The following is a 23,469-nucleotide window of genomic DNA, read 5'->3' as shown; positions in this document are numbered from 1 at the left end:
CGAATCTTTTTGCAACAATTTTAGAATTGATATAGTTTAGGTAAAAAAGAGAATAAATTTTCATAAAACCTGGCGGTTGAAATGTTTCTTTATATAGGAAGCTGAAACATTTTCAAACAGGTCTGTTTTGTTCTTTGTTTTGGTCTTTTCGCTTACTGAAAAAAGAAAAACTATAAACGGGAGGAGTGAAAGCTTATCATATTTGTACGTATTTCTGCCAAACGGAACTATATGCATCAATACATGAGCCCTGAGACCCATAAGAATATTTGCATAACAGGGCTCACGGCATAATGCACTTGGTTCCGTTTGGCAGAAGTACGTCCATTTTATCGTGATTGAATTCCTCAGTCATGAATAAGTGCGACCCTCTTTCTCCCAAGAATCAATCCAGCTGGTTGGTGAGGTATCTTCTATGACCTCTCCATTTAAATTGCTTTAGGAATGAGCGAATCATAATAATGAAGCAAAACGCATCTTTTGACCCTTAAACCATTTGATCTGCTGCCTCTGTCGGTCTGTATGTGCGTCCTAATTTTGTGGTCTGATAGAGACAAAAAGGAAAGTTTGAAATGGTCTCAATGATCGGAAAACACGATAAAGCCTCCGCTTTGAATTTTATTAAGCCGACCATTTTTCACGATTGAGTGAGTTGAATTGTGGTAAACATATTGCGTAGCCTAGAGTAGCATGGAAAAGTTGAATCGCATCAGAGACGGGGAACAATACCTCTAATTTGAAAATAAAATCCAACATTGATCTGAAATTTAGTTTATTGCCAAGAAAACTCTTCTATCCGACTTCATCTATTTGTAGTTTAGTTATAAGGAGGAAGCTATGAATCGAATAAATGTGCATTTACTGTAGCGTAATCTAATTTTTAGACCTAAGCGGCGCTTAAAGCTTAGGCTTAACGAACCGAAAGAACTTTCCGAAACTCCAGTCTCAATCTTTTATCGGTGCTTTCACATCTCCGCTAAGCTTATTCCATGCTTCTCCGAAAGTATGCATGCCGATAAAAGTTTCCGGAGAAAGTTTGGTGTTGGGAACAGGGCAAAAATTTCCGGGAATGTTGTTAGGAACTTCCTCGATCACATGCTCTATACTGAGGTGTTCTCTGGCAGTAGTGCCGGAGGCCACAAATACGCTGTTCAAAATTAATTAATAATCGATGGAAAACATGCATTTTGGGTTCAATCGTTACAGACGTCCTTTCATACTTAATTCGGAGGTGAACATTTTATTTAACATTCTTCCTTTTGAAAGCATTCATTCTCTGTTTGAGAAATATTATTAGAATTTTATAGTGTACGGATATGACGAAATATGAAAGCTTTTAGGGCCCAAAAGGGCAGCCAACCCTCATCTGTAACACGGAAAACACCGGATAAATGCCGCTGCTAATCCTCAAAACCGTTCATTAAACCAAGATGGCCAAGAATGTTCATAAATTATCGTTTCTCCCGCGAAATAGCGTAACTGCATTTAATGTTGCCAAATTTTCCCGCACAGATTGCATTTTTACCAGGAGAATCTTGGGCATTTCTAACTGAAAATTTTACCCATTTTTCTTCATTTTCGCAACCTTGCAATGGAGTTACTTTCCTCAGTGCGGAAAACGACGAACTGAGCGCCTCTCGCAAAAATAAGTAAATTTTTGCAAACATAAAATAAAATGCGCGCTTTACAAACGACAGGTTGTAGCAATTGTAATAAAAAATAATTCTGAATAATAATTTGAGCTTGGCTGCCTTTTAGGCCTTAAAAGCTCCATGACCTAACCTCCAAAATTACCGACATGTCAATATTATTCCCATATACTGCCATGTTCAGAAAAAACGCCGTATGAGCCTTCAGGTGTTGCCAAATTTCTCCTTGCAAATCACTTATTTTCAGGACATTTTTGAATATTTTTCCGCCGATTTCTCAGATAATTTTATTTGTAATTTGATCTAGTGTCTGAAACTTTCAAGGAAAAATATTCATAACTTCCTTAAATGTAAACATTTTATCGAAGGAAATTCGGCAACTCTCGAATGTTCATACGGTGTTCTTCCCTAGCACGGCAGTAATAGGTACTCTTCAATGCAGTAGACGTGAACATTTTGAAAAACGGGGACGCGTCTTTTTGCAGCGAAGTCCATCTTACCGTAAGTGGTGCGCGACTTCGCGAGTAAAAAGCGTCTCTAGTGACATGCATGGCGCACGCCTTGAATTAAACCCGCGGAGCGTAAAGTATCGCTGAAAACTCCAGAGGCCCATTGTTTAAAATTCGCGCTCACTTTTCAGAGCAGCGATTCCGGGACAAATGAAGCGCGGAATAAAAGGCGTAACTCACGGCGGTCTCGCGGGAGAAATACGCCGATTTTATTTCATATTCATTCGCGGCTCTTTGTAAAAGTGTCATGCACCGACATTTATATGGATATAAATTCGGGAAGATGAGAGAATAACTGCCATGACAGGTTGCGAGGTGTGACGCACAGGGTTGTCATGTTATCAGCGAAATAAGAGATAGTATACGTTGGCTATCCCACACTAACAATCCAATCGGATCGTAACGTAATGGATCAAAAACATTTTCTACAAAAAAAAAAAAAATTTCAATGGTTTATTATGATTTTTACACGGAAAATATTTTCTTTTTTTCAAGTTTTTTCTAAATTTAATGAAATGTAGCTCTCTAAATTTTAAAAAACAACTTTTGAAGTAAAAAAAGAAATAAATAAAACAAAATTACTGTCTTGCGCAAAGAAAGGTACTAGATGTAAGAAAAAAAATCTTCTACCACAATAAAACTTCTTTAAATCGACGAGTTATCTGTAAATGTAAAAGGAGAGTATGTTTTCAAAAATTTTTCCAGCTTAAAAAAAAATCAGCCAATAAGGGTGTGGTGCCGTAGGATCGCAAACAATTACGATTTTTCCACAGTGCCCCTCCCCCCGCGGTGTGCCGTTAGCACATTTCTAACACATATCATTTGTAAAAAAATGAGTGAAATCCGTTTTTTTATCCTTTTTCATAACTTTAATTTCAAGTATTACTCACGGGATATTTGTCATCTCATCGCAGTCATATGATGAAAAAAGTGATATCACCAAAAGTAAAATCTGCCTGGATGGCAACGAAGTTGACGCAGTCGTTTTTTCATTAATGGCAGTCATTACACGAGAGTAAGCTCAGGATGAAAAATGAGATTTTGGCTCTGAGTAGCGTCAAAAAAAGCGCTAAGTCTCCAACCCCCACCGCTCAGCACCTTCTCTCCTCTTTCTTAAGCTCCTCTTTTCTTTTCGCCTGAAACCACACCGACTTTCAACGCAGCCCGTTTGTCAAACGCGGTAAGTCGTTTTTTCAACCCCAGCAAATCCGCGCGAGATCTGTTTGAACTTTTTGAAAATGTTTTTATGGGGATCAGGGTTTTTGCTAAATTTATTTTCCTCTTTAACCCTTGAGAAGGCGATTACGAAGAAAAGTTTACGATGAAACCTGCGGATTTTACGGGCCCCTTTTTCAACCCCTTGAATTTGAGAATATTGACGCCGTATTGTACACTGGAAAACAAAACACATTGGATCTAGAATCCAGACTCTTAAAAACATCGACAAGAAAAAATACTCTTGATTCAATCAGATTGAAGCTTAAATCAAGAACCCAGTCTCTTAATTTGAGCGGATTTCCTTTGATTTAAGCTTAAATTTGATTGAATCAAGAGTACTTTTTCTTGTCATTGTTTTCAAAAGTCTGGACTCTAGATCTAATCTGTTTTTTTTTTTTTCTTCTTTTTTTCCAGTGTACCCACCTGCGCTACGGTGGATCGGAAACTGATTCGGTGAGAAGAAAAACACGCCGACTTGGAAAAATAAAAAAAATCAGCAAATACAAAAATTGCGCTGTAGGTGAGGAAGTTGGTCCCAGATTTTGCCTTTCGATGCCAAAGGAAAATTATTTTGGGAAACTTTAAAAGTCCAAGTTGACATAGATGCGCCATCTTAAATATGGTCTGTATGAAAAGTGGGCATCTTTAATGAAATTTAGGCTTTTTCAAGTTGCCGCGTTGGTGTGTTTTACGCTCACAGATTCAATCGCCACTGTCTTGAAGAAATCGACGGAAGATCAGATGAGTTCCAAATGCTCAAGAACCCCTGCGTTGGAAAATCCATCTCCAATAAGAAATCTTCCTTATCTACAATTTGACTGAATTCTACCACATATTTCAAGATTTTTGGTTGAGCAAGTATTCACTTGCCCCTTGAGACAATGCGCAATCACAGTGTCAAGTGCAGAAAAGAAGATCACAGCTTAAAGTTGATTCCATGCAGTGGCGTGGCGTGAATGATCGATAATCGATATATCCCCATTTGAAGGTATGGTGAAGAATCGACTATTAAGGTGTTCGTTGCGAACACCCTGAATGTCGATCTTTTCCATAGGTTTAAATGGCAGATCAATCGATATATCGCAAAGCACGCCACGCCACTGATTCCATGTCGCGGGAGCTAGGATCGTAAGATACGTATTCAGCTGATCCCTGAGAAACCCTCTTGTGTCACTCGGGTAGAAGGTAATAAAAGGTTGCACGATGGCAAACGATCACGCTTGACTGGTCGCTGTTCTTAGTTTTATACACTCCATTTAACGACTGATAGTTTTTGAATATCATGCTAATTGCCTGCATTCCAAGCGCTGGATTAACCTTCTCCGTCTTTGCTCAAGCTGTAGCGTTGTTGTCTGTCGGTGGTTAAATATTAAATGGCCTTTTTCAGGGTAGCATGGTTCAACCTCCCCAGGTGTTTAAATGCGCTTACGAAGAGTATGAGTGCACTGAAACAGTTGTATTCCTAAATTTCTTTCAAATTTTCATCAATCTTATTAATATTTCATCAAGGCGGTAGCGTGTTCAGAATACAGCTTCACGCATAAATTTCTAAAATGTTAAATTGTCTTAAAATTCGTGGAGATCGCGTTCAATGATCTATCGTGAATTTCGAAAAAGCAATTATCAATTGAATCGGGACGTGCGAAAACCGCTAATGTCCATTTTTCCAGTTTCCAGTTTTTTTGAGTTGATAATACTTTTCGGTTACCGGGGTTACCTTAATCCCAAAACGAGTCCTTTCATCACTTTTATGATTGTATCAACTCTTTGAAAGTACCATCAACTTGAAAAATGGACATTTGCGGTTTTCGCACGTCTCGAATCTATTACAACATTGAATACTCTCGGATTATGTTTGATTTACCTTAAGGATAACTAATTAAAATGCCTCCTCGCAATTTTGTGTGATGTTTGTGAAGAATGAGTGGAAACAATTCTAACCGTCCCCAACACCGCCATCATATGCCATGGTTAGGCAAAGTCGATTTTATTTTTTGACATGATCAGGAACTAAGATCAGTTATATTCTTTTCCAAATGAACCTCTTTTTTCGTTTTGGGCAATAAAGGGTAAACGTCTCTCTTCCAGACGTATACGAACAGATTCCCCTATACTGCCGTGCTAAGGAAGAACGACGTATGAGCCTTCAGGCGTTGCCAAGTTCCATTCGATAAAAACTGAATTTACTGGGAAAATTTTGAATATTTTTTTCCAACATTTTCAGACAATTTTGTACGCAATTTACTCTAAAATATCTGAAAATTTCAAAGAAAATTGTGCGTAAATTTCGTCAAAAATATATGCTTTATCGAAGGAAATTTGGCAACTCTCAAATGTTCATACGGCGTTCTTCCTTAGCACGGCAGTACAGTAGGGAACTTTGAACCCGGCAGAATAATCAAGCAATTTTTCGGCGAAATGGCAGCGTCATTTCATCGAGCGCTCCCAGATTAAACCGTTGCCGTTGTCTCAAAAATCCCTAATCTTACATTTATTTTAACGCAAAATTCGGAAATTCTCCGCAGACCAGCAACACTGACCGATTCACCTGAAATCCAAGCAACGCCGTGATTGGGAGGTCCTCACTTACCCTTTCGGCATGATGTTCCTTCCGAACTCTGCCGTCCTTTTAGCCTAGCGCTCGCTTCTTGCTCCTGCTTTGAACTTTCTTCGGTTGAGCTGCGCACCGAAGAGGTAGCCTGAGTTGAGACCGGCCGAACTAAACTTCGGTTAACTAAATTATAGGAAAACTTCGCACGTAAATGTATTATGCATGTCTGGGTACCTTTCGCTGAAAATTTCAGGGTATTTGCCAGTTTGATTTAAGTAGTGCTCATTTCTTCGTTTGGCTGACATGAGGGCGTAACTAAACATTGAGTTGAGCCCGGAAAAGCATTGAGTTGTATGGACGACAGGGTTCATTGCAGAGTGCAGTTACGCCCTCATGTCAGGCGAGCGGCGATTTGATATTTAATTCATTTTGAGTGTTAACGGAGACGGAGTAGATTTTAAGTCATAATCAAACTTCTTCATGGATGTATCTAATAGCAGCGCTCGTCTAATTACCAAATCGTAGTTTATTCAACAGTTTATCTCACATATTTATTAGCTATTCAGTATTTATATCCTGAAGGATTTAACCTGCCTGCATCTCTCGTTAATACCTAATTTTGGAATAAAGCTTGAGTAATTAATCATTTACGAAGTTTCTTTCTAATAGATTGATTCCTGATTAGCAATAGAGAAAAAAATTAAGCTCTATCTAACGCTGATGACTAGTCTTCTATACAATCGTTTTAAAACTATGGAACTAATGAGGTGAAAAACTGTTATCCACCATCATTCGGAACAAATTGTAAGTCTACCAGCAGGTAAACACATTTCTCTCAGAGTTCACAATGTAATTCATCCTCCATTCCGTTCGCAATCATTTATGCAAATGCATGCTCATGCCGTGAAAAGTCCATTAACATCCAAGTCTGCGTACGCATTCATATTCATTGTACTTTTATTCTCGGAATAGGGTTAACAATGCCGAATCACCCAATTCTCAATTTTTGCATTCAGTCAAAAATTTTGTTTGATACCTCATAATGTGAGTAGCAAAATAATGTTCTCTCTCACATACCAGTACAACGATGAATTCACGAGAAAATGCAGATATTGCTAAATTGAACAATCGGGCACAAGTATTATGTTAATTTATCAAAAAAAAGTCACGCTAAAAGTTCATGTTTCAATTTTCCGAACAAACCGCAGGAAACTCAGTTGACGGTATCCTTACGTATAATTTGCATCATAGGTTTCTTTTGGAGGTCTCCAATTTTTCAAGCTGATTTTTTTAAGAGGCTTAGGGAGGTCTCCTCCTTCTCTCTTACACTGGAAAAAAATCTCTCGGATCTAGATTCCAGACTCTCACAAAATTTGACGAGAAAAATTCCTCTTGATTCGATAGAATTTTTGCTTGAAGCGAGACCTAAAACTCTTATTTTAAGCGGATTTCCCTTTGATTCAAGCAAACGTTCGACTGAATCAAGGTTATTTTTTCGTTTCAATTTTTTTAAGAGTCTAGACTATGAACTCAAGAGCCTTGTTGTTCCAGTGTATGTATGATCGATTTTATGTTTTCCAGAGAATTTCATTTCACGAGATTTCCAAGAATTGTTTACTTTAAATTCCTGCCTGAGCCAATGCTTTTAAGTGTCAAACGTTTGAACATGTTGAACCGGAAAGATTCCCGGAAAATATTACAAATCCCCTCGCATTCACAGCCATGTCTCCTTCATATTTCCAACTCGGCAGAAAATCCGGTTTTCGAGCGTGGAAAATACGCGGAAAATGGCACGCAGTCGATTCGCGCATAGGCAAGCGGTTAACGTAACGAAACAAACTCATTAGCTTCATTATCCGCAATACGTTGCCGTAGGCTCGTATATTTCTCGGGTGGAATAACGTAATAAAATGGACGGATTCTCGCGGAGTGGGTAAAAGCTGCAGCGGTGCATGTTGCCGGCCGCGGGCACGGGCGCTGGCGATCCTGTGTCACTCGGACAGAGAGCAAAAAACCCCAGATGAATTCAATTACGCCCGGCGTCAGTCATACTCCACGCTTCGCTAAGTTGCCAAACTCAAAATATTTACAATATAAATACATACATCCAATGGATGCATGTAGAGTACCTGTATAGCGAGAGTATAGACAGATGCGAAACTCCGAAAATCCATCAGGCCTTCACCGATGTCTCCGCGAATAAAGTTAGGGCCCAGAAATGCAGCCAACCTATGAGTCTCAATTATCCAGAGCGCTTTACTAATACAATTGTTACGAGCCATCGTTTATAAAGCACGTGTTTGACTTAGTTTTTGCATAAATTTACTCGTTTTTGCGGAAGAACGCTCATTTATGTACATTCTTAGCCATCTTGGTTAGAATTGGAATCTGCAGACTGGCAGTGAAATTTTGCGCGTTAGAAGTTGGTTAGAAGGGTGGCTGCAATTTTGGGCCCTGAGCCCAATCATGAAGCGATCTGTCCATACTCTCGCTATATAGGTACTCTAGATGCATGGTTTTCGGCTGGGCGACGTGAGGCGAACAGGGCCGGATCAAGGGGGTGGCCACATGGGCCGCGGCCCATGGCGGCAAACTTAGGGGGCGGCAAATGTTATAATTTTTTCAAATGTTGTTATCAAGAAAAAAATCTGATTCAGAAAAAAAAATCACAAATGAGGAAAGGCGAAAAAATCTCTCATATCCTGAGAGTTATAGTATAAATTTACTCGTTTTTGCGGAAGAACGCTCATTTATGTACATTCTTAGCCATCTTGGTTAGAATTGGAATCTACAGACTGGCAGTGAAATTTTGTGCGTTAGAAGTTGGTTAGAAGGGTGGCTGCAATTTTGGGCCCTAAGCCCAATCATGAAGCGATCTGTCCATACTCTCGCTATATAGGTACTCTAGATGCATGTTTTCGGCTGGCGACGTGAGGCGAACAGGGCCGGATCAAGGGGGTGGCCACATGGGCCGCGGCCCATGGCGGCAAACTTAGGGGCGGCAAATGTTATAATTTTTTCAAATGTTGTTATCAAGAATAAAATCTGATTCAGAAAAAAAAATCACAAATGAGGAAAGGCGAAAAAATCTCTCATATCCTGAGAGTTATAGTATGGTAATTTCTAATTTGTTCGTCTTCGGTGATGCAAGAGACAGCGCCTTTCATTAGTCTAGTTGAGAGAGAAACCAAACACGCAATGGGCCTGTTGCAAACTTCTGCTAGAGCAAAAATAAGAGTTGTTTCTTATAGATAATGCCTCAAAAATCACGATGAGCGCATCAGCAAAGTCTGAAATGCACTCATAACTTCACAGTCTGCGTAAGAAATTTGCGGTTTTTTGAGCTTCCCGCTTCAAAAACGATACTACGGCACAGGTGAACATTTTGTAGGAGGAGTCGTTCCATCGTCGGCAATAATCATCATGGCCGACGCCAATCCGCCAAAACACGTTTGATGGGACGAGGTAACACCTGAACTGGATTAGACCAGATAACAATCGGTGTGTTAACGTTCATATTTTCCACGCCCGAATTGATTGACCTTGAACTCTCCTCGAATTACGCGCGGAACTGCGCGCAAGCGTCGGCCATGATGAATATTGCCGACGATGGAGCGACTCCTCTAACAAAATGTTCACCTGTGCCGTAGTATCGTTTTTGAAGCGGGAAGCTCAAAAAAACGCAAATTTCTTACGCTGATTGTGAAGTTATGCGTGCATTTCAGACTTTGCCGATGCGCTCATCGTGATTTTTGAGGCATTATCTACAAGAAACAACTCTTATTTTTGCTCTAGCAAAAGTTTGCAACAGGCCCATTTGGCTTGGAGCGGCACGGCGCAGAGAGCAATGATGGCGAGAACTTGAGATGGAAAGGAGAAGCCCTATCGGCGCACCGGTCAGCATGAGACACATATTAGCGCCTACAAGACTCCATGAATACTTCACGCATTGCGTCAAACCTAGTGCGGTCAGCAGGTGTTGGTGTGAAACTCATAGTGCCTACAAGACTGCATGAATACTTCACGCATTGCGTCAAAAACAGTGCGGTCACTTGGTCAGCAGCGCGGTCAGCGTGAAGCGCATAGTGCCTACAAGACTGTAGGGATACTTCACGCATTGCGCCAAACACAGTGCGATTGGCGCGGTGGCGGAAATTAAGATCATCAGACCACATTCATGCTTACTCTTATTCATATTTTTTTGTGCTTTAAAAAGCTGCATAAGACACAATTTCAAAGTAGAAGTGATTCTGTTTTTGGAAATGGGAAAGTGGAATTTTACACGATATCAAACGGAACTAAGCGCCAAATTATGCGGCAATCATGAGCCACGGGCTTGTGAAAAGAGGTTTGTGAACAGGGCTCATTAGTTAATGACGACCGCACGGACTCCGTCGGTTTCCCTTCTCTATTTTTTAATGCCGAATTATTGTAATCCCTTGCAAAGAGATAATGCCAAAGTGTCATCGCGCAGGCCTCTCTTACGGGTCGTAAAAATTGTCCTTTTTATAACGCCTTGCTGAAAGACACCCTGAACCTCCCTCAAGCACAGTGTAAAATAATATGGAGCCTCTCTCATATAAGGAGCCGTGCACAGCGGCGTAGCCAGAAAACTTTAATTTGGGGGGGGGGGGGGTTGTCTACTGTCGCTAATGTTTCATGCGATGAATAGGGGTTCAAAAAAAACGAAATTCCTGAAAATTACGAATAATGACGTTCATTTAAGAAACTTTCCCCGTCCTTTGGAATGGGAGAGGGGGGCAGCCACCCTGGACGCCCTTGGTTACGTTACGCCACCGACTATGTCTAAGAAATGACTGTAGGAATGGACGCGATTAGTGGTGACGTCACCTTAGGGATTATCTCCATCCTTTCGAATCGGCTCTAAAAAATAACATGACAACCTCTTTCAATGTTATCAATAGATCGTATTCGATACATCAAATGGGTGAGATTGTATCGATATCGATTGGTTCAAAACATAAACATAGCCTCAAAAGTAAATTCAGAAATCTGAGAGAACGGGTCTTTTGTAACAGATTTTTTATTCTTTTGAGCACCAAATGCCAATGCAAAGTGAAATTGTCAGGAAATTTATCATTTTCAGCTTTTTCAACTTAAATCCATACAGTTTGGTTTGAGGTTATGTTCTATTGTTTTGAACCAAACGATACATCGAACCGTTATCGAATGCGGTCTATGAGAATAAATCGATCTATGTATCTCGCTTTTATGTGACGTGACATTAATAGCGTCTGTACGACCCCAAGTAAACTGTATTGTTTCATCAACGCATTATCTTTACTTTTCGTGTATAGTCTGACTACATGGTCTGCAGTGTTTAAATGGGAACTCGGGACGACGCTGAAACCGGCGATTTCAGTGTTTTATCTCGCGGAAAGCCCCCGCCCCGTTCGCCCTGGAACCCTGCATAAATTAGCCCCCTCCGTTACATCTGTGATTAACATCTTGCTCGTCCTTTTTTATTATTTTTTTAATTTTTAGCAGTGGCCCTCTGCGCCACCTCTGTTTTGTATGCTCGACGGCCGGCCGGCGCGGCGCTGCGGAGAAGCACGGATTAATAAAAAAAACGTCGTGCGTCGTCCGTCACTTTTCCGCGAGGGGAAAGCGGCGCACACTGGACCAAGTTAAAAGGAGAAGTCGGACATAATTTGGAAAATTTAAAAGTTGTATACAATACTTTGAGGTTCTAAAAGTGGCTCCATTGGTTTCCTCGAGAAATTTTCTTCTCGGAGCACCCCTTTAAATTTAAAATGTGACGAGAGAAACATCAAAATATACAGTTTTAGTCTAAAATTTTATGTCCGACCTCTTCGATTGACTTTATTCACTGTGCGGCGGTTGCAGCGGCGGTGGTCGTCGGTTTTCTCGGATCCCCAACGTTGCCAACTGAAAATATTTGAAGAATTCATTCGGTGTATCACTGAGAAAAAATGTTTATGTTCAATCAGTTGATTGTATTTAACTTAAGTCTCTTAAAAATTACTAAAACTACTTACCGTCAGAAAAAAACCGGACTGGGTTGCCACAGTCAGGGGAAAACGGGATTTAAAAAGTCAGGGAAAACCTGAAAATGCCAGGGAAATATTTTTAAGTCACCTCTCTGTGCTTTCTAGATTAGATTTGATGTTTTCAACAACAACTTTTGTCTGAAAACGATTCCAAGTTATGTCTTTTTAACCATCTGGCATATCTTAAACTATCAGGGAATTTCACCCAACTTTTTCAGGGAAAGCAGGGAAATGTCAGGGAATTTCATTTTTTAGATTCGGTAGCAACCATGACCAGCACATATCAGGGAATTCGATGCTATCAGGAACCTAGCCAAAAAATTGGTCATGGATCAGGAAGTTCTGAGTGATTCAAGCATATCTCTAACATTTGATTCAATTTATTAAACATGCTGAGTTTTCGAATCGAACGAGTGCCAATCTCTTTGTGCTAGAATCCGGAAGTCTCGTCTGAAATATACGGAAAAATCAGGAAAATACAAAATTAAATTTATCAGGCATCTCGGAAAGGTTCCAACGCGATCAGCGTCGTAAAACTCGTGCAGCAGATTGCAAGTAATTTTATGGTTTGCAAGTGAAAATATTGCAATGTTGAAAAATGTAGTCATGTTTCTTTCGTCCAGGAAATGACGAGCAGAGCGTCGTTGCAAACAGCAGAAGAAACATTCCATTTTATTAACATCGCGGATTTATTTTATTGCGTTTTCCTCGCCTCCTTGATTTTTTATTCAAAAGAGGCAGGGAAGGGTCGTTTTGTACAATGCAAATTTTAGAAGGAAGGAACCAAGAGCTGCCTGGCAGGTGGCTGATAAGAAAAAGATGCAGATCGTAAAATTGCCGGAAGTAATCAATGCACGTTTTGGCAAACCTCTTAGGCTCAAAGTTCAAAGCCCGTGCAAAATTTTCTAATCCGGAAACTTCAAACTAATATCCTCATCATGATATAAACTATGTGTTTCCTCGTGGCTTAAATATTGGTTTGTTACCAAGTGCCCTTAATATTCAAGCTGGGGATAACGTGCTGTCGTGTGCTACATAGCCTGTTCGCCTATCTTAGTATCAATCTACAAGAAAGCCCGGATTGAAAGCGGAGATCTCGCGCTCTAGTTAGACGGGAGAATATTTTCCATTAAGTTTTTGCTTTCAATCCTTTTTATCTACAAACCGGGTAAATTACGGGAACTCGACTTGGCGCCAGAAGTTTTGTGATAAGCCCGTGAAGTGAAAAAGCTCAGTAAAAAGCTATGTTAATTAACCCAAGCAGCAAGCTCGCGCAAATGGATTAGCGACATTCAGCGAATTAAAACTGAGCGCTGTCGCAAGTCCAGCATAGTGCAAACATCACACACCGAGAGAGAGACTTCGTTAACACCTAGTGGTGCATTAAACTCGTGAAAATTACGTCAGTTGCGAGAGGAAATATCATTCTCAGTGGGTAATCTTGGCTAGTTCATTTATAATAGTCTTTTCCGCAATTTTTTATTAGAAAATATCATTCCGAGTGAATAATTTTGGCTAGTGCATTTTAAATAGTCTTTTCCGCAATTTTATATCAGAAAATATCATTCTGAGTGAATATGAATAATCTTAGCTAGTGTATTGTTAATAGGCTTTTCCGCAATTTTATATCAGGAAAGATCATTCTGAGTGAATAACCTTGGCTAGTTCATTTTTAATAGTTTTCCGCAATTTTATATCAGAAAATATCTTTCTGAGTGAATAACCTTGGCTAGTTCATTTTTAATAGTTTTCCGCAATTTTATATCAGAAAATATCTTTCTGAGTGAATAATCTTGGCTAGTGCATTTGAGGAATCTTTTCCGCAATTTTATATCAGAAAATATCATTCTGAGTGAAAATGAATAATCTTTGGCTAGTGCAGTTTTTAATAGTCTTTTTCGCGATTTTTTATCAGAAAGTATCATTCTGAGGTGAATAATCTTGGTTTAGTTCATTTTTAATAGTCTTGCTCACATTTTTTTTTTTTAATAATAGCTATTACCTCCTTCGTTTAGAGATAAAACAAGCAGACAGTTCCCGGCACGCATGAAGAAGCAATTCAATTTTATTCCCTCAGCCGAAAAATACATTTTTTTTACCTCTTAATGATGTTTTTCACGCAGGCCCGCCACATCCCATCTCGGGCCCTGGTACCAATTTTCTGGCCCGGGCCCCTAGCACGGGGGGGGGGGGGTCCGGGGGGCCTTTTCCGGGAAATTTTCGAAATTTTAAATCTATTTGGACGCATAATGAAGCTCTTATGATGGAGATTTTCCATCAATTTCTGCAGAAGAATTACGCCTTTTTGTTTACTTTCAGAACCAAAAACTTTAGAATTGTTGCATTCAAAACATCTATAAATTTTTTTTTTGAGGGGGCAGATGATAATTTTTAATTCTATGGGGAGCTGGGCCCCCTGGACTCCCATTTCGTACGTCTATGGCAAGAGAGTTAAGCCATTGAAGTCGAGGATGCCCAGAAAGGAGCCTCTTAGCATCCGACAACGGAAGAAAATGAAACACAGTTACTAAAAATATCATTCTACATATACTCAAAATCTTGAAAATCTCTAAAAAAGTAAGAAAAATTTTAAAGTGCCCTAGTGTGTTTTTGAAACTTTATTCACCTTTTGCGGAAAATTAGGGTATTTTTTTCACTTTTCCCTACGAGACAAGGATTACACATGAATTCGTAGTGGTTTGTCACCTGCGTCACGGGCCCCTCCAAGGCCCGGGCCCCGGTACCAAGGACCCAGTATCCCCCCCTTGTGGCGGGCCTGTTTTCACGTGTTATGAATTACTTTTTAGTAACGACCGTTTCGGGCTTGATAACCCTCTTCAGGTTTTAAAAGATAAACGTGGTATATGTCAGCTCGTTATAAAACGGAATTTTTCAATAATGGTAATCGTTCAAAGTATCAATAAGTGATTTCCGAGCATTTACGTCAGTTGGGCACAAGTCTACATTGCCTTCATGACCTTCAGTGCTTTAATCAAATGAGTACTCAAAAGAGTGCAATTACCGGACGTGGCTAAACATGTCAAGTCATTTTGGCATTCTTTGCTCACCGATCAGAAGCACAACTTAAAATTCGTCGTCGAAGCTTGAAAAATTGCCCCTCCCTTCTCTCAACCCAGCCGGTACCATAGAAAACCTGAGTTTTTAAAGCATTTTCCTTATGTGATAGTTGAGCCGTCATTCAATATTAATTCACTCTTCACTCACTGCAAGAAAAGACTGGAATTGAGGGGTGGGTCCCGTGAAACCCACATGTAGAATAAGGAAAACGCAAACTGGAGGTTCTGTCTCTGTTATGTTACTCGTAAAACTCCAATATCACTGAGGCTGGAGTATAATCAATGGTAATGGTGATTCACTTTGTCCGACACACAGACTAATAATCGCATATTTACTATCAGTGGTGGAAGGGAGAGGGGGTTAGTGGTACATCTTCGAGTCAAAAACAGAGGAAGAAAAGAGAGGAAAATGTCAGAAAGAGGGTGCTAAGATCAGAGGAAAGGAGTCGAAATAACACATCTACTTTTTAACTATAAATTCTAGGTCTTAAATCGGTCAAATATTTCGAGAAAACAAAGAGGGTTTTCATGAGGCTTCTCATACCTGTATCTCTGATAAAATATATGTAGAATCACAAAGGACGTGAAATAAGATAAAATATATGTTCAGTCCGCGTGCTGCATGCATATGCGGAGACGCGACTTTAGTGCCGGCGCTTGGATACAACTATTCGTGTTCCATGGATGTGCGTGTCGCATATCCAAGCCAATGAAGGCGCACAGGTTTCCTCGAGCTCTCAAGCGCAACGCGCGCAGGAGTGTCATCCCACGGTACCACAAAAATTCGTTTCCAATAAGTATACCTTTACCTTTTAAGGTAGCACCTTAAGGCATACCTTAAGGTAATACCTTTTTAAGGAATTGACAGAGTTCATAATAAAATTGTCGCATCTCTAATGAAAAGTTTAAGGCATTTTATCGTGATACAATGCTCCGGAGCTCTAGCACAACTCCCATACTTTCTAAATTATTCGCCATAATCAATGGAGTTCCTGAGTTCAAAAAAATTCTGAACTTATAAGCATGTGCATTTTAACAGCATAGGCCAATGAAAACGTTCGTGAATTCTGACCGTCAAAACTTTAATTATAATTTTTAAACATCTTCTAAAATATTTTCAAACCCATTAAAGATCGAATGGAACAGAAAGAGGGAAAAACAGTTTCTGATGTTTGTCCTTTCTTTTTGTGTTTCAGATGTGAATGACACTTTTGGTGCAGTCGAATACTTCCTTGCTTCTACCTGTTTGCAACCAGAGCGCCCATGGTAAGTAAAGCACTTTTTTTTTCTTCAGGTTTTTGAATTTATGACTGATGTTGGGGTTGCATGACAGATAAATCAGACAGATGCATTTACATTATCCCCTTGTGACACCCTTTACGGCAGCGTCAACTCATGTAACTACGAACTGAACTTACAGGAAGGTAGAGATCGGCGGAAGAAGTAGCACTTTTTGTTTTTGAAAATGAAGAGCATCGACAAATGACGATAAGACACGAATGTTCGATGGCTTAATGTTAAAATTTAATAAAAACATGTTAAATTGTCGCATTTTATAATCGTTTGTCCACAAAAGTCAATACCGAATCGTAAATCACCCCCAGCCTATTTAGATCAGACGCGTGTAAATATAGCATCAGAATCTGACGACGCGGTCAGAAGTTAAAGCGGAACGCGTTTTGAGTTTTAGGTATTACAAATGTATCAGATTAAAATTGGATAGACACACTGGAAAAAAAAACACATTGGATCTAGAGTCCACTCTTGAAAACATCGACAAGAAAAAATACTCTTGATTCAATCGGATTTTTGCTTGAGTCAAAACGAAATCCGCTTAAATTAAGAGGCATGGTTCTTGATTTAAGCTAGATTCTGATTGAATTAAGAGTACTTTTTCTTGTCGATGTTTTTAAAGAGTCTGGACTCTAGATCCAATGTGTTTTTTTTTCCAGTGCACGTATTGAGAAAGAAAATACAGAGAAAAGAATTGGAATAAGCAATGATAAGTTTTGCTTTATAAAGCAGGATTTTCCAATATTTTATATGAAGGTGGAACAAAGTTGATAGAGACCCAGGCGCAGCTATGGTGGTGAAATTAAATCTCGTTGAATATCATTATATAACCTAGGGTGATACGCTGCCGTGGCAACTAAACGCGGTTAGATACTCGAGGGAGTGTTGGGTTTATCTTCGGCATGACATTTGCATTTAAAGGAATACCAAAACGAAGTCAACAAAGGACACTTCCTCACTAAAAAGTCTCTCTGGATTAAAATTAAAGGATAAATTCAGATTTCAATTTCGTCTCGGGATGGCCTTAGGTAAAATAAACTGTCTCCGAGAGATAGTGAGAGGGTAAAAAAGATTGTGCGCTAAGTTAATAAACCACCAGCAATGTCCCAACAATCACGAACTTTCGACTCTGCGGAATGGAAATGAATTTGTGTTCGTTAAAACTTCGTCTTGTTTAAATCAGTCCTTACTTCGCTTGTTCATTTTCTGGCGGCCATAATTCGTCGTTTCCCCGACTAAGCATTGGCGGATTCCTAGAGTCCAGACTCTTAAAAACATCGAAAAGAAAAAATACTCTTGATTCAATCGGATTTTTGCTTAAATCAAGAACCAAGCCTCTTAATTTGAGCGGATTTCCTTTTCATTCAATCAAAAATCTGATTAAATCAAGAGTATTTTTTCTTATCAATGTTTTCAAGAGTCTGGACTCTAGATCCAATGTTTTTTTTTTCCAGTGTGCGTCTTATTTTTCAAAGAGTCAAAAAAATGTGAATCTGTGGCAGTATCCACGCACATATACAAGCTTTAAAGAGGCAGTACTCTTCTTCTTTTTCTGCTTCTGATCATGTTTTTTTTTTTTTTTTTTTTTTTTTTTTTTTTCCATCCTCTTTTTTTTCTTTTTGTGACAATGAAGGAGAGAATCTTTCTCTCGATGGCAATCATTGCATCTCCACGACAAAAGATTTGCATTGCCGTATAACTTATATTATCCGGCATGTATTTATTTTTGTTTATAGGTTACACTGGGGGAAAAAAAAAACACATTGGATCTAGAGTCCAGACTCCTAAAAACATCGACAAGAAAAAGTACTCTTGATTCAATTAGAATCTAGCTTAAATTAAGAACAAAGCCTCTTAATTTGAGCGGATTTCCTTTTGATTTAAACTTAAATCTGATTGAATCAAGGGTATTTTTTCTTGTCAATGTTTTCAAGAGTCTGGACTCTAGATCCAATGTGTGGTTTTTTTTCCAGTGAATGCTTTCTTTAATTCCACAATTTTCAAACGTCCCATACCAAAGCATAAGATGCTGAAACTACTAAAATGTACTTCGGTTACCTTGTTAATCGTGTTTTTAAAATTTTACATGGGTTGCATGGGTTTAAACAAATCCTAAAATTGAGGACTGCAGTTAATGAATTGCTGGTAATATTGCCCTCAGTTTCTCGGATTGAAAAAAAAGTATTTACTGTCGTATTATTTTTAAAAGTAGCGGGAATTCCGTGTGACACTCAATGGGCAATCGATTCAATTTGGTATCGCGTATAATGACCGGAGTAGTGCACTGGAAAAAAAACACATTGGATCTAGAATCCAGACTCTTGAAAACATCGACAGGAAAAAATACTCTTGATTCAATCAGATTTAAGCTTAAATCAAGAACCAAGCCTCTTAATTTGAGCGGATTTCCTTTTGATTTAAGCTTAAATCTGATTGAATCAAGAGTCCTTTTTCTTGTCAATGTTTTCAAGAGTCTGGACTCTAGATCCAATGTTTTTTTTTTTTTTTTTTTTTTTCCTGTGTAAAATGTCAGAATGAGTGTTTGGAACCAAAAATACAATGCAAGTGCAAGATAGAAAATTTATCTCATTCAGAGAAACTTATGCATTGAACCGTGAGCTATTCCATTCTTCTGCAATCTGCATTTCTTTTTCACGAGTCTCGAGCTGCTAGTACCGTAACGAGAGTATTGGAGCCCCGACGATTCACGTAACCAGAAGATATTTCGCTTTGCCGCTTCGTGGGATCACGCCGAATTGGCTGTAGGGTAGGCCGATTATTAACCCTGCAACGTGGCAACAGTGAGTCTAATTAAGTCGCCTCTCTTTGCGTCCTGAATCTGATATAATGGCTATGGATTTGTATTCAAATTGATTGACGGAAGGAAATATTTCACTGTTCATAGCTTAGCTCGAACCCGTGCAGAATGCATTAAGGATTTATTCATTTTTAGCCTGGAGAATGCATTGTAATGCGTCATGATTGAAAGTCTTCTGCAAATCGATCGTAAGACTTAATTAAAGACTCGGGGAAGCACCAATGAGCTTTGTCGGTAGGAGAAGTATTTTTCATGGCGATTTGAAAATTTTAGGGGATAACCCCTAACACTTTTTTCCGAGTAAAATGAAGCAAAATTAAGTTCGCGATTTCGTCAATTACATTTTGTTCTCATTTATATCCAACGCACAACAAGTTTTGCTAAATTCAATATCTTACTCAATGATATAAAATTACAAGACCCACGCGTAATGCCTGAGGCTTGAAGCTTTTTGGGTGGTTGGGCTGTAAGGCTTTCGCGGGGCGTACCCCCCTCCCCCCTTCCCGCCCAGCCATGTAAAAAAGAGACCATAAAGAGAAATAAATGAGTAGTTACGAGTGAAGTAGAGATAAGAAAGCGCAAGAACTTACTCCGCGAAAAAATCTTACAGCGTTATACTTTCCCCATACGCGAAGTAATCACTAGAATTATTTTCTGAATCAAGGATTCTGAGTATCCTTGATCCAAGGTATTTGAGAATTGTGATGTTACATGTCCTTCATCTGAAAGAAATGAGTCTTTGCGTGCTCCAGTTTTCTTGAAAGCATTGCTGAGAATGGGTTGAAATCAGGAAAAGGAAGAAAATGAGGAGATCAAGTGAGTATTTATTGGTTTCGGCCGGGCGAACAAGGGAGTGGGTATCATAAAATCGAACGAGTCACAATTATACTTTCCCCATACGCGAAGTAATCACTAGAATTATTTTCTGAATCAAGGATTCTGAGTATCCTTGATCCAGGGTGTTTGAGAATTGTGATGTTACATGTCCTTCATCTGAAAGAAATGAGTCTTTGCGTGCTCCAGTTTTCTTGAAAGCTTTGCTGAAAATGGGTTGAAATTAGGAAAAGGAAGAACATGAGGAGATCAAGTGGGTATTTATTGGCTTCGGCCGGGCGAACAAGGGAGTGGGTATCATAAAATCGAACGAGTCACAAAATCAGAACCGCCAAATGACCCGTTAAAAGAACACCCCGACGACCGTTAAGTATTTATTTACTGTTTTCCTGCGACGTTTCCGGAAAACTCTTCCGCCGTCGCACAGTGGATCGAGTCAATCAGAGAGGCCGGACATGACATTTTTTTTAAAACTGCAAATTTTGATATTTATTCCGTCCTATTTTAAATTTTAAGGGCAGCCTCGAGAAGAAAATTTCGCAAGGAAACCAATGGAATCGCTTTTAGAACCTCAAAGTTTTGTATAAACGGAGTTATGAGCTTTTAAAGTTTCCAAAGTTTGTCCAACCGCTCACATTGACTCTATCCACTGTGCGTCGCTTCGACCCAGAGCCATTAATAATTTCCCGCGACTGATTTACCTAACCCCTCGGAAGCGTCCCCTTCGCACGACGATAACTTCGCCGTTCTTGACCGTATGCTCTCTTCCGAGCCGTTATCCTGGCGATTATTTAAGACAATCACAGAGATAAACGCGCTTAAAACAATCGCGACGACTTGTTTTCAAAGAGAAAACGAGAGCCACAATATGAATTTTGGGCCGAGCGGCACCCCCTACTTTTACGAGCCGTCTCTGATTGGCTGATTCGCCTGGTGCCCACTCTCTGGTGGACCTTGTGGAAAATAACACGGGGTTCAGTTTTCATCGCAAATATCTCGAAAAACCTGAACAATTTATGCGTCGAAGATTTCAAAAATCAATTCTCCAGATTTTTCTGGAGAGGCTTATGAGTTATACATGACTTTTTTTTCCCGAACACACCGAACAGTTCGACCTGGAATTTTGTTTTTTCAACTTCAAATATGACATTTTGGTGTCGTGAAAAAACAAACGAAGGGCCTTAAATCAATATACCGGCAACCGCCATCGCCCTATCCAAAAATTGTGCAGAAATACTAATTTTCTGCTAGGAGCAACCAAAACTTCAAGCTGTTTTTAAAATTTTTCCAAATTTTCTCGCTAGATAACAGAAAATTCACAAGAAATCATGAATATGGAGGCATTTTCGATCATTCAATATTAAAATAATATTAGTTGCATTTTTCGCAATTTTTAGACAGGGCAAAGGAGATTGCCGGTTTTGGTTCTAGATGCCTCAAATATTACAGGCCTAACTGTTCGGTGTGTTGGAAAAAAAAGTATTATGTATTACTCATCAATCTCTTATATTCAAGTTTCTCGATATTCACCAAGATTAATAAAGATATGTTTTGGTCAATTTCCGTTTAAATTCATGAAACATATTCCGAGACCGAGATTTTCAAATGAAATTGAAAATTGAAAAATTACATCGCTGAGAGGCAGCTTAAAAATTTTGATCCCCTAAGAAGATAGTTTTCTCTAAGATAGGAGGATTCCAAAAGTTGTATCTTCCTATGTTCGACTGTGAAAACGTAAAGGTGTTTGGGGAGGGCTTTTGGGACGCCCTTTATGATGTCTTAACTGATTTCGGGTAAGATCACCACACGGAATTTTTCTCCACGTTAACAGCTTTAGATAAAAATCTTCAAAAAGTTGTATTTCCTGCGGTCATATGCCCTGGCTGCAACCCTATCTAGTACACGTAGCACAGCTAAAGTTTGATGTTAATGAACACTGAAAAGGAGGGTGTTTCACATCAACTAAGAACTTGAAGTAAGAACGTAAAGGAGTAGGTTTAAAAAACATTTATCATCACATCTAAAACTTAACTCAACTTCATAATGCAGTGTAAACTTTATCCTCTGCGACCAGGTCGCATCTGAGATGGAAAAAAACCATTAAAGTTATTTTTATTTGCTCTCAAAATACGGAAGACTTTCCGTTTAGAGCTACTTTCAAATGTAAGGTGAGGCGAAACTTTTAACGAGAAATGTATCTTTCATCACCTAAAACTAACGAAAATAATTAATGAAGCACAAAATAGAACTTCAAAAGCCCGGATCCTTTCACTCCCTTGTAAATTCAAGCATTGTTTTTTGACCCACCACTTATTTGTTTTTCTTCGCTAATTACTTACAACTCTTTACAAGTTGTTGCGGTAATGAAAAATAATCCTAATGATGGATTTTTTACAATAATTTACGAACATCTTTTGATTAGAAGCTTGTTTTCGGCACCGAAACATCAATCTACCGACATAGCCGTGAGAAACTTCTTTCTTCTAATCTAATTGAATAACAAATTCGTAGCTTGAAACTGTCAAAAGGGCGTGACTTACCAAGTTTTTGAACCTAGTTTGATTTTTTTGGTCCTTTTTTAAATTTTCAAGTCCTGCCGTATGTTAAATTATTGGAATCTGTATGAATGTACTTGAAGGTCTGCTTTGAGTTTTACATAATCTGGCTATTTTTCCCACGACCGCTCTGAAGATTGGTATTTTTTTTCTTTGTCATGGAAAATTCTGAAACGTCAGATAGCGTCGCTATCAGTATAGTACAGGTGGCAAAAAATAAAAAGATAGTAAATGGAATACTTCATTTTGATGCATTCATTGAAACCTCTGTATTTTTTTATTCATTCATCAAAGTGTTACGATACACAACTTAAAAACAAGCGAGCCATTGAAAGATTCTTAAAACTCGCTAATTTCACATTTTTCAACTCCGTGAAAAGTCCTTGATTTCGATTTTAAAAATATGTCATGAACTTCTCTCTTCAAAATTGATTCTCTTCTACAACCACTACAATCGTATTTTTGTTTCAAGCCCGAAGGCTACGCAACGGATTGTTAGCCTACTTCATGAAACGTAAAATCGGCCCATCGTTGGTTCAAGTCTATGGATACCACTAATTCAGCTCCTGTGAGCCCGCTTTTGCCTATCTCATGAATTGAAGGCGGGACGCCACTCCAATAAGTTACCGGCATGTAAAACGGGGTCCTTTGAGCCTACTTTTGCTCGTATACTTCTCAAAATTAGTTCCTTTCAAAATTAACACCATTTCATTTTCATTGCTGTCTTTAATTTTCAAAATCATCTATGACACTTTTCCATTTAGAAAGACTGAAGAGCGTATTTATAGCCGTTCCTTAAGGAGCACCTTTCCTTAGGAAGACCCTGAATGGTTTACAGTGTGACTGACGGAGGTGGACTAAGCGTTCCATATAGACGTATTGTTTCTGCCAAACGGAACTATGTGCATTAAGACATGATCCTTGAGACCCGTA

The 23,469-nt window shown here is 39.1% G+C and overlaps 1 protein-coding gene across 3 annotated transcripts in view; it reads left to right on the top strand.

The window, feature by feature from the left end:
• Positions 1-23,469, top strand: part of LOC109040110 (uncharacterized) — a 237,468-nt gene that overhangs the window by 77,432 nt on the left and 136,567 nt on the right. For all 3 annotated transcript variants that reach the window (XR_011899380.1, XM_019055917.2, XM_072297399.1), the window contains exon 3: positions 16,233-16,302. The gene's annotated coding sequence lies outside the window, so the exon portion shown is untranslated. The remainder of the gene's footprint in view (positions 1-16,232; positions 16,303-23,469) is intronic.

Source organism: Bemisia tabaci, chromosome 2 (genome assembly GCF_918797505.1).
Source record: "Bemisia tabaci chromosome 2, PGI_BMITA_v3".
Lineage (NCBI taxonomy): Eukaryota > Metazoa > Arthropoda > Insecta > Hemiptera > Aleyrodidae > Bemisia > Bemisia tabaci.
This window is presented reverse-complemented; position numbering and strand designations above follow the sequence as displayed.